At 37.8% G+C, this 16,914-nt stretch overlaps 1 protein-coding gene across 14 annotated transcripts in view; it reads left to right on the top strand.

Moving 5' to 3' along the window:
• Window positions 1–16,914, top strand: part of NUBPL (NUBP iron-sulfur cluster assembly factor, mitochondrial) — a 277,378-nt gene that overhangs the window by 88,398 nt on the left and 172,066 nt on the right. Inside the window, exon 1 of one of the 14 annotated variants that reach the window (XM_079908472.1) lies at window positions 2,343–2,359. The exons of 12 other annotated variants lie outside the window; for them this stretch is intronic. The gene's annotated coding sequence lies outside the window, so the exon portion shown is untranslated. Of the gene's footprint in view, window positions 1–2,342; window positions 2,360–13,943; window positions 14,026–16,914 lie in introns of those variants that run through there. One more of the 14 variants, XM_079908473.1, reaches the window with a different exon arrangement.

The following is a 16,914-nucleotide window of genomic DNA, read 5'->3' as shown; positions in this document are numbered from 1 at the left end:
ATCAGCTTAAAATGACAATAGTGTTTTGTCTATGTTAGTATGCAAAATTATGGTAATGGAAAGTCTAGCCAGTTTGTAGAAAGAGTATTGTACAGAAACCTCAACAGGTTGACATTATAGTGGCTGCAAGTGAACAGTTGCTTTGGGAACCTAATGGAATTTAGAATAAAATCCATGTGTAGTTTGAGAAATTATCATCTAAGTGTGGATTAACTTTTTTTTTTAAAGAACAAATACCAGTCATTTTTCTCTTTTTTAACTTTCTAAATAACATAATATGCAGATTTCATATTACAGTATAGCCAAAGTACAGTCCTAGAAATTATTGACTAGAAAGGTTTTAAACTGAAATTGCAAGTGAATATTAAATGGTGGTTGCACACAGAAATGTATTGTTAATTCATTAATGTAATATTCTTTTTTGTTGAGGATTTTTCACTGAGTTTTCTCAAGTGACTTTTACTGGTAGGAATCTGCTTTCTTTCACAGTTTTGTGATGATAAATCACCTTCAGAATTCTTGTGAATTTTTTACTACTTAGTTTTACTAAAGAATGTCTTTTAGTGTACTTAGCTAATAAAGTAGGAAAACGTTAAGGCCTGTGGAGAGAGGTTACTAAAATTGAAATGTCAAGTAATTTTATTGAGGATGACACAGTGATCATTAATGATTGACTATGAGACTTTTTTTTGAGTAGGATTCACTTTTCTTTTGTTGTGGGCTAGAAATTTTGCACTCATGTCACAGTATTCTGCTCTCTCTGTCCTAAGGTATTAAGCATTTTCCAAGTTTAGGATTGAATGTGTGTATGGGCTTATGAGACAGAGAAAATGTGGAAAATCAGCTTGGGCAAATGACCTTTAATAATAGCACTCATCTCCGGTAAGAACTACCAGGAAGTGACTAAGATTTCTTTAAGATAATTTAAGCGCATAAAGAATGAGAGTGAATTCTACTCATTCCTGAAATTACCTTGTTTCCTTCCAAGGCAGAGAGTTAGGGGTTTACTGAAGTTATTGACATAGATGATTAAATTCTGATCCAGTGGTTGGAGCTCCCAAAGCTTCTCATTTATAATTTGCTTCTTCTGGTCATTGTCTTGTGGACCCTTGGGTTTCATCTGATGCTAGAGTTCCTCTGATTATCTTTGGGAAAGATTCTGGGATGTATTCCATAATCACAGTGTTATAGAAATGACTTTTTTCTTGCTGGCTTCCTGGATTTTGTTTACAACCTCTTTTATACCTAGAATATTAAGGCAAAGTGTAAATCAGGGTTGAAGGATCCTTAAAAAGTTGTTTTGGTTTGTTCTGGCTTTAGGCACTTTTATCTTTAAAATATCTCAGAGATGAGATCTATGTTCTTTGAAGAATCCTATCACCCTACTTTATCAAGACAAAAGTCCATCCTTTGCTTGGCTTATTGTTTCTTGCAAAGGTCACTGAATAGGCTGAACTAAATACCTTTTTAGTATGGTAAAACCCTTTTCCTTTTTTCTTTGACAGTCCTGAGCTGAAGAATAGGCAGCCTCTTTTTGGAGTTCTGCTTGCTCTGCTGCAAACCGTCTTAGCCAGGGGCTGCAGCAGATGAAGTCATTGAAGAATGCTTTATTTATCTACAGAACAACTAAGTGTATTTTAGTAGCTATTGCCTGTTAATTTTTGTTTTCTTTCACAGGATGGCAGCAAATGGTGTTGACCGGATATATCTGTGTATATGTCAAATAGTCCTTACATCTTTGAGTTTCTGATTAGCACCTGCCCCACGACAAGATTGGTGTCCTTTTATGCCTCCTTCACTTTTTGAGTTATATCAGAGGGCTGCCCTTAAGATGTGTAGATTAATAGGACGGTACATTTGTAATGTGACTATATCTTTTAAGGCTATTTATACTTCATATTATCTTTTCCAGTCTAATCCCAGACTGGAAAAAATGTTTGTTTTTTTTTTTCTTATTTCCTAATCTTTTGATCATTTTTAATGTTTCTCAACATTATCAGCACATTTTCAATATCTTCTCTCAGATGAGAAAAAAGAAGCTTACTACTGTTAGGTATTGTGAGGGGAGATAGCTTGCAATTTTATTTATAATATTCTATTTTTACTTATGTAGTCTCTGAAATTTTTGCATTTTAAAATAGAACCCATCATTGCTGATTCATAGTTACAGGAATATTTTAATAAAACATATGCTGCTTCCTCCCCCCCTTTTTTTTTTTTCTTTTTGGGTTAACAGGAAAGTAAAGCATTTAAAAAGGAAAGTAGTTCGGTGAAAGCAGGATGTAAAATGACTTTTGAAGGTGGAAGATTTGGGGAATATTCATCCGTGAATTGGGAACTCCATGGGAAAAGGCAAGAGGTCATTAATAATGAAATTATACTAAGAGGCATGAAAAGTTTTGATCGTCTAGATTTGGTGAGGCTAGCAAGAGAGAAGAGAAATTAGACACACTACCAAAAGAAAAAAGCGATGAAATAAGGCATCTTTTTCACTTTCCTTTTGGACTTCTAGTCTAGATTTTGTCTATGTGGTATGCATTTATACAGGGTAATGGATTGAAATGACATCTTGTTCATCAAGATTGGATAGATTTTGTACACCCATGTTTATAGCAGCATTCTTCACAGTAGCTAAAATGTGGAAGCTACCCACGTGTCTATCAGTGGATGAATAGTTAAACAAAATGTGGTATATACATACAATGTAGTATTATTCAGCCTTAAAAAGGTAATTCTGACATAGGCTGCAACATGGATGAACCATGAGGATGTTATGCTAAGTGAAATAAAGCCAGTCACAAGAAGAGAAATACTGTATGATTTCCCTTATATGAGGTACTTAGAGTAGTCAACTTCATAAAGACAGAAAGTAGAATGGTAGTTGCCAGGAGCTTGGGGGAGGGGGAAATGGGGAGTTATTGTTTGATAGATATAGAATTTCAGTTTTATAAGATGAAAACAGTTATGGAGAGGGATGGTGGTGATGGTTGGGCAACATTATATTTAATACCACTGAACTGTACACTTAATAATTAAGATGGTAAATTTTATGTTATGTATGTTTTACCACAATTTTAAAAAATGGGAAAAAAATTGGGAAGATTTGTTCTGGCAATATTATCAGTACTGGACATAACAATACAGGGTTTCTTCAATAAGTGTCTGTGGTATCGACCCAGTGAATCAATCTGTTCTTTAAAAGAGCAATCATTACAGAACTGGGAGAAAATACAATAGTGATGTTTCATTGGGAGACTTAACAAGCTTAGCTATAAACCTCTGATTTTCAGTTTGGAAACTTCACTAGCCTACAAGTTGTTAGGAATTGTAGCCCAAAGTTACATTTTCATGTCACGAAAAGTGATAGAGCTTATTATATTCAAAATTCTTAATGTTATTGTTACCTATATTACCATTTGTAACATTACCAATGTTATAAAGCTCTCTGTGATCTGGTTTCTGCCTTCTCTCTACTTCTACAGGCTCAATTCCAATAAGTTGCCTTGTTGTTTAGTGAACACCAGTCACAGTGGCCTCTGTTGCTCAAAAATGCCACGCTCCGTGCTGAGGACCCTCGTGTGTTTTATTTTCTCTGCCTGAGACACCTTCCATCTCTGTTGTCTTCCACCCCTGGCCCACAACAAGTTTCTACTATCAGGTCTCAGTTTTAATGTTTCTTCTTCCATGACTCCTTCTCTGACTCATCACTCTCCTTATTGCAATTGCAAGGGTAGTTTTTGAATTATCTGGCTTAATTTTTAATTTATTTATTTTTAGAAATTTATTATTTATTTATTTATTTAGGGCTGGGTTGGGTCTTCGTTGCTGTGCGTGGGCTTTCTCTAGCTGCTGCGAGCAGGGGCTACTCTTCATTGCGGTGTGCGGGCTTCTTATTGCGGTGGCTTCTCTTATTGTGGAGCACGGGCTCTCGGTGTGCGGGCTTCAGTGTTTGTGGCATGTGGGCTCAGTAGTTGTGGCTCACAGGCTCTAGAGCGCAGGCTCAGTAGTTGTGGTGCACGGGCTTCATTGCTCGGCAGCATGTGGGATCTTCCCAGACCAGGGCTCGAACCTGTATCCCCTGCGTTGGCAGGTGGATTCTTAACCACTGCGCCACCAGGGAAGTCCCCTGTTTAATTTTTTAAATCTCTTCTACTAGGCAATACAACATGCACAGAGCAGAGGCTTTCTGGCTTGGTTTGTTTCGCTATGCTTGGTTATATAGTAGATGCTCAGTAAATCTTACTTGTTTAGATGAAGAAGTTTCCTGCTAAATTTATTGTACATTAGCTGCATATTTTAGTTTCTGCTTTGGTTATATTAGTAACTTAATTTGCAATCATAATATATATTTTTTAATGAACAATATGGACAGTTTTAAGATATTATCTTAGCAGTTAATCGTTGTGATATATGAGTGGCTGTCTTATACTACTTTTTTCCATTCTCAGGAAAAGAGAAAGAACCTATATGGTTAAGGTATTTGACTTTTGAGAATTATGTTACGTGGAGTGAAATGGTTGCTCACATTGTTTCAGTGTGGTAGGACAGTGCCAGTCTTGCCTCACATTTTAGTTTTGATATGTTGAGTACAGATCTGCTTACTCATAAGGGGTAGAGTCTTGTGGGCCATGATGGAAAGGACAGTGTCCAGAATGCCAGCTCTAAGACTAAGAACAACCTGAAAAAAGAGAAGGAACTAGTGTCTCAGCGTACACCATCATTCTTTTCCTCAGACCATCCACATTGCCAGGCTAAAATAATGCATGGACAGAGATTATTATTTGAGTGTATTAATGTAAAGATCTTATTTGAGACTGTTTATTCTGGAGATTGGTATTTGTAATAGGTGTGGAGAAATGGTGAGTGAGGAAGCAGTGATGGTAGGTTTTGATTTTATTCTGCTGTCTCTGAGGTCTGTCAGTTAAGGAAAAGAAAGCAGAAATAGCAGCTTGCGGTTTAATGGGCTTTGGGATCTCCCTTGCAGTGTAAAAACCACAAACTTTTCTTGAAGTGGTGGAATGTCTTAAACGGGGTTCCCCAGAAAGCAGAGCCCTGTAGAGTAATAATTTATTAGGGAGTACCAGACCGGACTGAGGAAGGAGAAAGGGAGGGAGAGCCAATATGAAAATGCGCTATCTAGTTGGCTGTCGCTAACCGTGACAGCTTGCTTGATTGCATGGGATTGTGTAGACTCCATCTCAAGACAGTCTATCTGGGAGAAGAGGGGAACAATTTATCTAATGTTATCCATCTTCCAGTGACCAAAGGCTCACCTCAGGAGGTATTAATTCACCTGCATTTCTGAGCTCTGTATGAGTAAGTCCTGGCAGAGACCTATGGTGTCTGGCGATGTCTTGTCCTTCAACACAAAAGTTTTGGGGTGGCAGGTGAGAGGCACACAGTGTATAGGCTTGAAGCAAGGTACTGTCAGATAGTTCCTCTGTGACACTGGTCAGAGTCCAAGCAGAGCTGGTTGCCATAGTGCTGGCTGGAATGAGAGATGAGTGAGGCTAAGAGGACCTGGGGTGATGCATGTGGGGCTTCTAAAAATTGGAGATGGAGGCGGAAAGCTGAGTATCAAAGTCTAGATCTGAAAATTTGGCTTCTTTATGCTTAGGGTTTATGGGGGACATGTAATGCTGGTTTGTTTTAAGCATAGTAGTATTACGGGGATTGGTATTCTATTAGAAGGGCTAATAGGGCTAAGTTTTAACTCTTGGTTATAAGATAAAGATAGATCCAGCTGTAAGCCACTTTCTTCTTTCAAACAAACAGTTGCACAATTTGATACTGTGTGTTGTACACTTGATCCAGAAGCCTCACGTAAGCAAGAATGTTCTGTCAGACTGGACAAGAACAGAAACTAAAAATTGAGATACCAGTCTTAGTCATCAGGAGGATGTGAGTTCAGATGGCTCCGTTTGAATATTTTAGTGGGCACCATCGTCATTAGAGGAACAGTTGGGTTTTTTTTCTTATCACAGATCCTGTGGCTAAAAAAGCATACACACGCACATATCTATATACATATATATATTTAAGTAAAGCATCCCTAAAATTTTTGTTACTTGTAGCTTAACTAGCACTGGCTTAAAATAAAAATGTTTGCTCTTAAACTATGCTTATTTTAGACCTACTTTTAAAATTTGCAATTGTATCAAAAGTGAAATGTTGAAGGAGACATTATTTCCGTTCATTTAGCAAACATTTATTGGGTATCTTCTATGTAGTTAGTAGACATGAGAAATACTTGGTTCTTTGGCTATCGGCTCAGATAAGATTTGATCCTTGCTCTCAGGAGCTTAGAGTAAGACATTAGCTAGTGATCGTAAGCATCATAAGCATAAGTAAATGCTGTTATAGAAGTATAAGCCCTTTTTTTGTGAACCCAGAGATGGTGACTCTAAAGTGGGAATTTAGGGAAAACTTCCTGGAGGAGGTGATTTTGAGCTAACTTTTGAAAAATGGATGAACCAGGAGTTCGTTGTAAGAAGGGGTTGAGGATTGAAGGTGAGAAGGACAGTCCAGGCAGAGGGACTATAATGTGTTAACAGAATGCAAGTTGTTTGGCATGGCAGAAGTGAAGAGTGTCCGTGGGTGAGTTGCAAGAATAAGCCAAAACGGTAAGTCAGGGTACTATCATAAATTCCTTCTTGTGCTTGTTTGAGGAGCTGAAGTGCAATTCTAAGGCTATGAGAAGCTATCATGAATTTTAGGGGAGTGACACTGTCAGTTTTGAATTCTAGGATGATCACTTTGGCAGGATTGTGGAGGAACAGTAATAGGACTAGATGAGAGGTAGAGCCAATTAAGATGCTATTATATTGATCCAGGTGAGATGTAATGAGGCCTGATTTAAGTCTGTGTTAGAAATGGAGAGAGGGGGATCCAACTAAGGTATTAAAGAGATTGAATGAATAGGGTTTGGTAATTCATTGAATATGAATGAGAAAAAGGCCTTTAGGATGGCTTCAGGATTTCTGGGTTGAGTGACTGGATAGATAGTTGTGTCACTCATCAAGATGGAACAGATAGGAAAAAGGAATAAATTTAAGGAAAACAGTGATGAGTTAAGGTTTATGTTGAATTTGATGTCCAAAGAGTTAGTCATCAGGTGATTGGAATGTGTTGAGAGTTAAGGAGAGAGGTTTGGGCTAGAGATACAGATCTGGGAGTTGGTGGTGTATATATATAGGTGATAGTTGAAGTTGTTAGTTTAGATCAGTGATTCTCAACCAGGAGTGATTTTGCCTCTCCACCCGCGCCCCCCCCCACTCCCCAGAGGCATTTGGCAATGACTAGAGACATTTTTGATTGTCACAACTGGGGGATCTAGTAGGTAGACACCAGAGATACTGCTAAATATCCTGTAATGTACAAGACATCCCCTCACAACAAATTATTATCTGGTCCAAAATGTCAGTTCTGCTGGGGTTGAGAAATCCTGATTTAGATAAGGTAACGCAAAAGAGTTTTAGAGAGAGTCAAGTACGGTATAGGACTGAGGATAGAATTTGGGGGAGATAACCTAAGGTGATCAGAGAAAAACTGAGAAGGAGTGGCCAGAGAAGTAGGAAGAAGACAAGGAAAAAACTGCACCCCGGAAACCAAGGGGGAGTTTTAGGGTGAAGTGGTCAACATTTTCAGAGAGGCTAAATAAGAATTAAAAATTATGTTTTAAATTTGACAGTATATCCAAGTTTTCAATTTACTAAACTACTATTTTGAAGACGTCCATGTACAACTTGTGTTGTGCTTCTTGAAGAAATATATTTTATAAAGTATTTATATTTGGCCTTTGGGAAATCAGTCATTTGGGAATCATTTATTGAGTATGTCTATAATGGTACTGTGCTGTGCTCCAGGGAAAAAAGGATGAGTAAGACGTAAACTATTCTTGAGGCGCTCACAGTGGGAGTGATGGGAAATGTCAGCACACTAAGTACCGTATGAAGCTATGAACAGAGAACCATACAAACAGAGAGGACCTTCTAATATTTCTGTGATGTAGTCCAGACAACCCTGGATCCTGATAAGGCTTGAAAGAGCAAAAGACTTGGGCATATTAAAAAAATTAATGAAAAGATTATGTTTATCTTTTTTTTTTTTTTTTTTTTTTTGCGGTATGTGGGCCTCTCACTGTTGTGGCCTCTCCCATTGTGGAGCACAGGCTCCGGACGCGCAGGCTCAGCAGCCATGGCTCACGGGCCTAGCCGCTCCGTGGCATGTGGGATCTTCCCGGACCAGGGCACGAACCCGTGTCCCCTGCATCGGCAGGCAGACTCTCAACCACTGCGCCACCAGGGAAGCCCCTATCTTTTTTATTTTCGTGTTAAAAAATGGACATTGAGACTATGGGTGATATCTTCTATCTGTCATAAGCAAAATACGTATGGGATGTTTCATTTATAAATCACAACATAATCTACCACCTTCTACTACCTCTACCCCAAAATAGCCCTTTATGTTTCAAATGTGCCTGAGGCTTGTCTCATTTCTGTAACCTTCCTCCTTCCTGTCTACTACCCACTTCTGTTTCTTTGTAATTCCAGGCAGAGATAGTAAATGGTAGCTGTAACAGAGGGCTGTGGGGACTTGGGGGTTTTCTGGAGAACCTGCTATTAAGACAGTGTGCTGTGGTGGGAAGATCTTGGGCTTTGGAGTCTCACTGACCCAACCGCCATTTCTGATGGCACCACTTACTGCTGTGTGTGCATGGGCAAGGTCTACAACTTTGAAGGCTGTATGAAAAATAAGTGAGATAATAAATTTAAAGGTTCTCAGTAAATGCTCACCCCCTTTCACCATTATTGCAAGTAGTCAGTAGCAACAGAGGATGCTTCAATTAAGATGATAGCATGCTCTGATGAAATTTTCAGTTAGATGGGGATAGCAAAAGAATTATTACAAGGGAGGCAGTAAGATATAGTTGTTACCATAGATTTTAGCGTCTGAGAGACTTGGAGTCAACTCCTGACTGCAAGCTATGTTATTACCTTTGTTTACTTTGAGCAAGTTGACTTAAACTCACCAAGACTTAGTTTATTTATACAATAAATGGGATTGGCTTTAGGAAGATAGTCAGCAAAACCCACCTAAGTATTTGTGTCTTCTTTAATTGAAAGTGATTTTATTCAGCCTCAGTTGTCATGAATATCTTGACACACTCTGCCGAGTTCAGGAGGTCCATCCATAGAAAAAAGACTAAAATATTTATTGTCTGGTTCTTTACAGAAAGAGTTTGCCAGTTCCTGTTATATGCATTTAAGTTACTTGGAATCAGTTTGATTCTTTTGAGGACAGCTTTTAAACTTCGAGTGGGTCCAGAGCAGCCTTTAGTCTAGGGCTAGCTTACCCCAGAACTGCTATGATTCCTTTCAGAGGACTCTTACCATGTATTAGGAGATCTTTCCTCTCTGGTTGGTGGGAGCATAGAAACTGTTTCCAGCTGCATGTGATCTTTGGGAATTGCAGCTCTCTGCTGATTCTTTCCTCAGTCCCAGGGAATTTCCTCTCACTCACAGATGAATACCCAGCTAGAGACTCCTCAGGTCCCCTGTGCAGTTCTCTGTGTTGCTCTCTCCTCTCGGATACATTGCCCCGTAAATTCTCGCTGCCTTGGCTTCACCTGACTCTGAATAGTTCAGCAATGTTACTGGGCTTTGTTTGGATTCCCCCATCCTGTGTTGCAACCTGGAAACTGCCTCTAGGGCAGTAAACTGGGGCAGTCGTAGGACTCATCTTCTTGTTTCCCTTCTTTCAAGGATTGTGGTCTTCCTGCCTGTGGTCCCGTGTCTGAACACGTAGTTTTATATGTTTTGGTCCAGTTTTCTAGTTTTTCAAAGTGTGCTGGTGTTGGTGGGGCAGGGGGGTGGAGTGCTATGGGAGGTAGTTACAGGGTAAATCCTGCTTTTTACTTTTTCATGGCCAGAAGCAAAGTTATGTTCATAGCTTTTCTTTTTTCTTTTTTCTTCCTGTATACTCCCTAGGAAGTCAGATGAGTCCACAATCTTTACAGTCACCTTTTTTTCATAGCAATTAAGTGCCGTGGCCATTTGTATTAGTCTGGCCTCTTCAGAGAAGCAGAACCAATAGGAGGTACAGATAGATAGATGGATAATAAGGAGTTAGTTTATGTGGTTAAGGAGGCTGAGAAGTCCCAGGATCTGCAGTCAGCACGCTGGAGACCCGGCAGAGCTGATGGTATATTCTTGTCCAGGTCGAAAGGTGTGAGAACCAGGAGAGCTGGTGGTGTAAATTCCAGGCTGAGTCTGGAGGCAGGAGAAGACTGATGTTCCAGCTTGAAGCCTGGCAGGGAGGGTATATTCTCCCTTACTCTGCCTTTTTGTTCTGTTCAGGCCTTCAATGGATTGGATGAGGCCCACCTACACTGGGGAGGGTAATCTGCTTTACTCAGTCTATTGATTCAAATGTTAATCTCATCCAGAAACACCCTCACAGGCACACCCAGAATAATGTTAAACCAAATATCTGGGTACCCTGTGACTCAGTCAGATTGCCCTAAAATTAACCATCACACCACAGGATCTCCCAGTTTTGCCCTTCATCTGATTTGTATAATCATGAATCTTGATAACACTAAATGCATTCCCTTTGGTCCCATTTTCTCCTGCTATGGAGATTATTCCTGAGTTTCTAGAGTAATCTCAATCTAATTTCAAAGATCTATTTCCTGGGGTCACTTTCCAACAAAAATGCAGAAGCACTTTTCAAATTATTTGAGAGGGACTGTTTATAAATATGTGGAAGAAATGTGGGAAAACCACAAGAGGTAGGATAATACCTGTTGATAACAGTTGAGCAGTTACCTCTAGGCCTGAAGAGGGGAGGGGAGGGAGCATATCAAACCTGGAAGGAGACAGTCCTTGTAGAGATGGTTGTCTTGGGAGGAGCAGTGACACTCGGTAGAGGCACCCAGCCAGCCCAAGATCACCCCACAGAGAGAAAACCAGGAAATGAAATACCCAAACCAACACCCCCCGCCCCCACACTTCCTCTTTCTGATCTGCTTTTGATGCAATCCATAGAAGAACCCCTGGGTCAGAGAGAGGGTGAACTGGGGGGGCAAATGACAGATAATCAGCAGAGTCAGGGGAGCTGGGTTATAGTAACCGCCTGGCCCCTCTCCCTCAGAAACAGAGGTGTTTCAAGATGCAAACCTAGGATTTGAAATGAGAGGAAATCCAACTTACAGATTGTCAGCTTTCTGCCTTTCTGTATATATAGTCACTCCCAAGTTATTTCCTCTGCGTGCACTGGAGAATTGATGAAAGCAGGGAAGGAGAAATAATGTTAGATTACCTAATTTGGTTAAGGGCATCAGCAGGTCTCTGTTATTTTACAGATAAGGAGGGTGATATAAAAAATTAATAAAGTTTGGGCTTCCCTGGTGGCGCAGTGGTTGAGAGTCCGCCTGCCGATGCAGGGGACACGGGTTCGTGCCCTGGTCCGGGAAGATCCCACATGCCGTGGAACGGCTGGGCCTGTGAGTCATGGCCACTGAGCCTGCGCGTCTGGAGCCTGTGCTCCTCAACGAGAGAGGCCACAACAGTGAGAGGTCTGTGTACCGCCAAAAAAAAAAAATTAATAAAGTTTGCCCAGGGTAATAGGCCAGAATCTAGATACTCCGTAACCCATAATGTATTTGTGCATAAGAAAATTATCCAGAGAAAGAAGAAAATATTGATGTATATCAGAGTGTTTATTTGACTTTGAAGCATAATAGTGACATTTATGTAAGCTGTATTTATATGTAAGCTGTATGTTACATGCCTCTTTCACTTTTAACTCATTAATAGACATGGATGGATATTTTAGGTTTAATTCAGTCTTTCTATAAATCATTAAGAAAATCTTGGGGGAAGTGTGAGTCATTCCTTGTTACACAGAAAGAGAACATTTATTGGATGATATTTGGTAATTATCGGTGAATTTGGAACATTGGGGAAAGCGGCTGCTGCCTTGCATCTTTGGCTATGTGTGAAACTCTCAGTTTGTGAATTTGAAAATTAACAGAATCCACAAATGTGTGATAAGTGATGACCTAGCTTCTGTCAAACACCTCCAGTGAGGTAGATTTTGCTGTTTCACGATAGCTCTATTTATTATAATTTTGAACAAAAATCTGCCTTATTATTTTTTTAAATTAATTTTTATTGGAATATAGTTGCTTTACAATGTTGTGTTAGTTTCTGCTGTACAGTGAAGTGAATCAGCTGTTTGTATACATATATCCCCTTTTTTTTGGATTTCCTTCCCATTTAGGTCACCGCAGAGCACTGAGTAGAGTTCCCTGTGCTAAACAGTAGGTTCTCATTAGTTATCTATTTTATACATAGTATCAATAATGTATATATGTCAGTCCCAATATCCCAATTCATCCCACAAATCTGCCTTCTTATAACTTTCACATGCTTTTACGAGGTCTGCCCTCATGAGAACCAACTAATCTAATTCTTTTTCCTTTCATAACCTGTGAAATATTTGTACACCATAATCAGTTTTTTCCCAGCTAAACAACTTCCGGCCTTCAGCTTTTTCTCATATGAGGCAGTTTTGAGTATGCTTATCATTCTTATTGTCTTCCTGGCCATGGGTCACTTTGTCAGTATCCCACTTAAATAAGGTTGCAGAATTTGAACATTATTTCTAGGCATATTCTGAAGTGATATTAGTGAATGGATTTTTAATCATCTGGTACAAAACAGTGAGCAATACAATGGAAGAGGAAAAGCAGTGTAATCAGTTCTTTACACTTCCTTACTTCTTTATGCTTATGCTTACCTAATTCTCATGGTATGGAAAGAAAACAGCTGTGTTCATCAGATTCTCTTAATCTCTTTCCCTATTGCATGTCTGTGATTTTTTCCCTAAAATCTAAGTTCCTCAGCTCCAAGGAATAGACAAACTGCAGTCACTGTGAGATAGTTGAATTTACATACTGCACCTTCACTTAGACATACTCATTTTCAAAAACCCATTGAAAGTGTGGAATGTTTCTTGGCCTTACAAAGGTTACCCTTTGAAAAGATTACCTTTAACCTTTTATGGTAATAAATAAGGCTGTATAAGTAGCCAGCTGTGGAAGTCAAGTAATCAATAATGGTAGACATGTAAGGTTCTGTTTTACAGAGTTGATTTCTGTCATACCTAATTGTTGGTTATCATTTGTAAAAACAACAACAATAAACTAATTTCTCTGTTCCATCTTTCCTGCCAATAAAGTGAATGTAGCATTGTGGCATTGAGCCAGATGAGAAAGATAAGAAAAGAAAGCAGAATCCAATCAGTCAGAAAAGAGATTAGTTGAATCTGAGTATAGCGAACAGAATATCACCAACTTGAAATAGGCAATTAAATGACATGTTGGGAGGTTGCTTAAAAAAATTGAAGGAACGTATGATATAGAGTTGTAAGCAAAGCCATTGGCTTGAAAAGTCCTAGTACCGTTAAAACAACAACAACACAAGAAAACTTAGCATGCTAGCCAGGTAGAACTCTCCTGGAAGAAGCCCCTAGGTTCTGTGACCCTGTTTGACCCTGACTGATAATCTGTATCCCTCACCATATCTTGGTAAACGTGCTACTTTATGAAACAAATCAAATCCATTAGTATTAACATTTTTGTATTAAGTTTAGGAAGAAATTTTATAGTCATTGTGATATTATATGTGTGTATTTGTTTTTAAAGGTGTTAGAAGCATTTAAGAGAATTAAACCTATTAGAGAATGTCATGTTAGCTTTGTAATTTTAATTTGAAATGTTTCTTTGATATTAAACATATTATGTATTAATTAGTATTATTTTTAGATGTGAGTAAAAGAAAACCCAATGCAGTGTTAGCTTAAACAAGGTTTATTTCTCTTTCACATAAGATGACACAATCCATACAGGACTGATAAGACAGTTTTATTCCACAAGGTCTTCAGGAACCAGAGTTTTTTCCCAGTTTGCTGCTACACCATACCTAGGAGAATTTTAATTTAAAAGATGTAAAATATTTGGTAAGTTTCTAAATAGTGTTAGAGCATTCAAGATAATTGGATTTATTTCATTTATTAGTTTTGTTTATTAAATTTACAATTGTTGCTTAGGTATTTAGAATGATTTTGGTAGGTGGTAAGGCTACCCCGTCAGGCATTTGTAAGGTTTGAGAGTATCCGATTTATTTGATTTGTAAATGTAGTTTTAAATGTTTTAGGCAACTTAATTTACCTAACTGTATAATTGGAGTTATTGAGGAGATCAAACACTATGCACCCGGAGTTGAGACAGCTGACATCTTTTTTTTTTTTAATGCTTTTAAGTATACATTTTATGTGGTCAAGGGGGAGTAAATAATCTCTTTAACATTCAGGAGACTTTGACAAGTTTAGCTCTTTGCTGTTAGGAGATTCAAATTAAAGCTTCACTTTTTCAGTAGTGATAGTGTTGTCAAAAATATTAGCCATGTATACAGAGGAAGTCTTTAAGACATGAACTAGTTGTCATTGGGGTCAGTCCAAGTAACTGCAAATGTGTGTAAAGAGAAAACCTAACAAAGCTTTTTATGCAGAATGCTGTCTTCATACTTCCTATCCATTGGCTATTTCTTTGAAGGCTAGATATCATAAAAATGCCTATGTCTAAAAACTTTTGAAATTTAATACTATTCCAGATTTTTGCATATTTGTTTGAAAACTAAATTATTTCTCAAATTTTAACTTAGCTTTTTTTTTTAGCATGAGTGACATTTTTGAGAAAGGGGCTATCTCAGGTATTGAGTAATACACATTTAAAGTTTCCTTTCTCTTTAGATAACTGATGGCATTTTTCCTGTCCAATAATAATATTTTCAATATCTGTGCCCTGATTTAAAAGATACCAATATATAAAAACTAAAATTTATAAAACTATCAAGTTTGTGGTGTGCTTCTTTGAATAATGAAGAAGTTTTCCTTTATACCAAAGATCTCTGCAACTAGGGAATTCTGTGCTCTCCTTTGTAAGAATTGTTTTGGTTAAAAGTTTACATTTGTCTAGTGATTGTGTGATTAGTGTCTGTCTGTCCCATAGACTTTATGTTTCATGGGGGAAGATACTGTGTCTATTTTTCTTCACCATTGTATCCCTAGTTTGAAACCTCATGCTTGGTATATAGTAGGTGCTCAGTAAGACGTTGAATGAGAGAGTGAATGGAGAGAAATCTCTTATGTGGTGAGTGTTCATTGATACCTTAAAATAAAACTCATTTTTACAGAAATGTAATTTATATTTAATCTTTCTTAGGGTTATAGCTATTACATAAGTTAATTGCCTATAATTTTAAATGGCAGAGAATGGAATTTTTAAATCAGTTACTATTCTATAAATGCTTTAATGGTATCCCGTAACCAAAATAAAATACTAGCTAACATTGCAAAGGTTTATTACCCTTCTGAGTAGTCTTCAATTTACTGTGGGGTCACAGACATCAGTGACTGCTTCCTATTAATTCTTTTTTTCTGTTTTCTTATCTAGATAGTCTGATACATGGGCCATTCATATAAGTCCCCAGATCTCTAGCATAACTTAAATGGGTAATGCAGTAAGGCTTTTATTGTATATACAAAATGTTTATAGAAAGGAGTTGGCCCCTCAGTATTTGTAGATGTATTATCTTTTATTTAAAAATACTAATTTTTTTGGTAGTCTTCTTAAAATGGTTTTTCATTTTTATGCTTTGTATCTTTTCCTTTACTCTTAAAACAAATTGAGTTTAATGTTATTCTTTTGTGTAAAGACTGCACTGAAGCCAGAGTTTTCTCTTTTGCTGTACATCTCTTTATTTTCTCTATTGTATTCTGTATTCTTATTATTTTTTTTAATGCTGGCTGTCATAATTTTGTCTAATTTTTTAATGTTTAGACTTTTTTGTTGCTTCACAATATACACATTAATAGGTATTTTAGTTACTGTAAGAAGTACAGTTTTGTGCTAAGCCCTTGTCACATGGCTAAGATAACTTTTTCTTGTTCCGGTAGGTCACTCCTGTTTTGCTAATTTGCTGCTAAAGTGCTCTTGTTTTGCCTTGTGGGCATGTATTGCTAGTATGTTTCAAATTACAGCTCCTGAATCCCTTGTACTTGGAGCTCACTGTTTCTGCTTAAAAATGAATTTGAGATTTTTAGAAACTAGGTGGGCTAATAAAACCGGTGTTGTATGTCATGTAAATTTGATAAGAAGGCTGGAAATGTCACCATATAAACAAAAAGATAGGGATTACAGAAATTTAGTTAAAAGATATATCAAAATAACCAAACATAGTCCACTGCAATTTTACAGCTGTAACCCTAGCTATGACCTTTTTGTTGGCTTAAAAGATGATACACATTCATTACAGAATAACTTGGTGTATCAGAGCTTGTTAAATTATTTCAGGGAACTTGTCTGGGCATCATCAAGCAATAGAAGAAAAATCTGCTCCTATATTAGCTAACCTTCCAACTGTGTGTTATCTTTTGATCTCATGTATGTTGGCATGACCTTAAACCTGCTTCTTTGGAGATGTGTGTGGTAAGAATATGGGGCTTAGGATGAAACAGGCCTAGACTAAGATCCTTACTGATTTCGTTGCTAGCTGTATAACTTTGGGCAGTCTAGTTTTCTGATCTTTAACTACTTTATATGAAGTATGACATATAAACATGTCATATGTCATGTGAAGACAACTTTCCAAGGCCACAGCTAGAAGTGGGTAATTTCTTATAATAATATTTTACTGTACTAAAAATGCCTGGGTGACCAAATATAGAGTGTGCAGTTTTCTTTTAATATCTATTTACTTTCGACTGTTTGGCTATTTACAAAATTGTTTTGGCCATTATGTAAACATGTATTTTTGAGCACCATATAAGGAAGTAGTAAGGAAGGGG

This window comes from Stenella coeruleoalba (genome assembly GCF_951394435.1).
Source record: "Stenella coeruleoalba genome assembly, chromosome: 2".
In the NCBI taxonomy this organism is placed as follows: Eukaryota; Metazoa; Chordata; class Mammalia; order Artiodactyla; family Delphinidae; genus Stenella; species Stenella coeruleoalba.
This window is presented reverse-complemented; position numbering and strand designations above follow the sequence as displayed.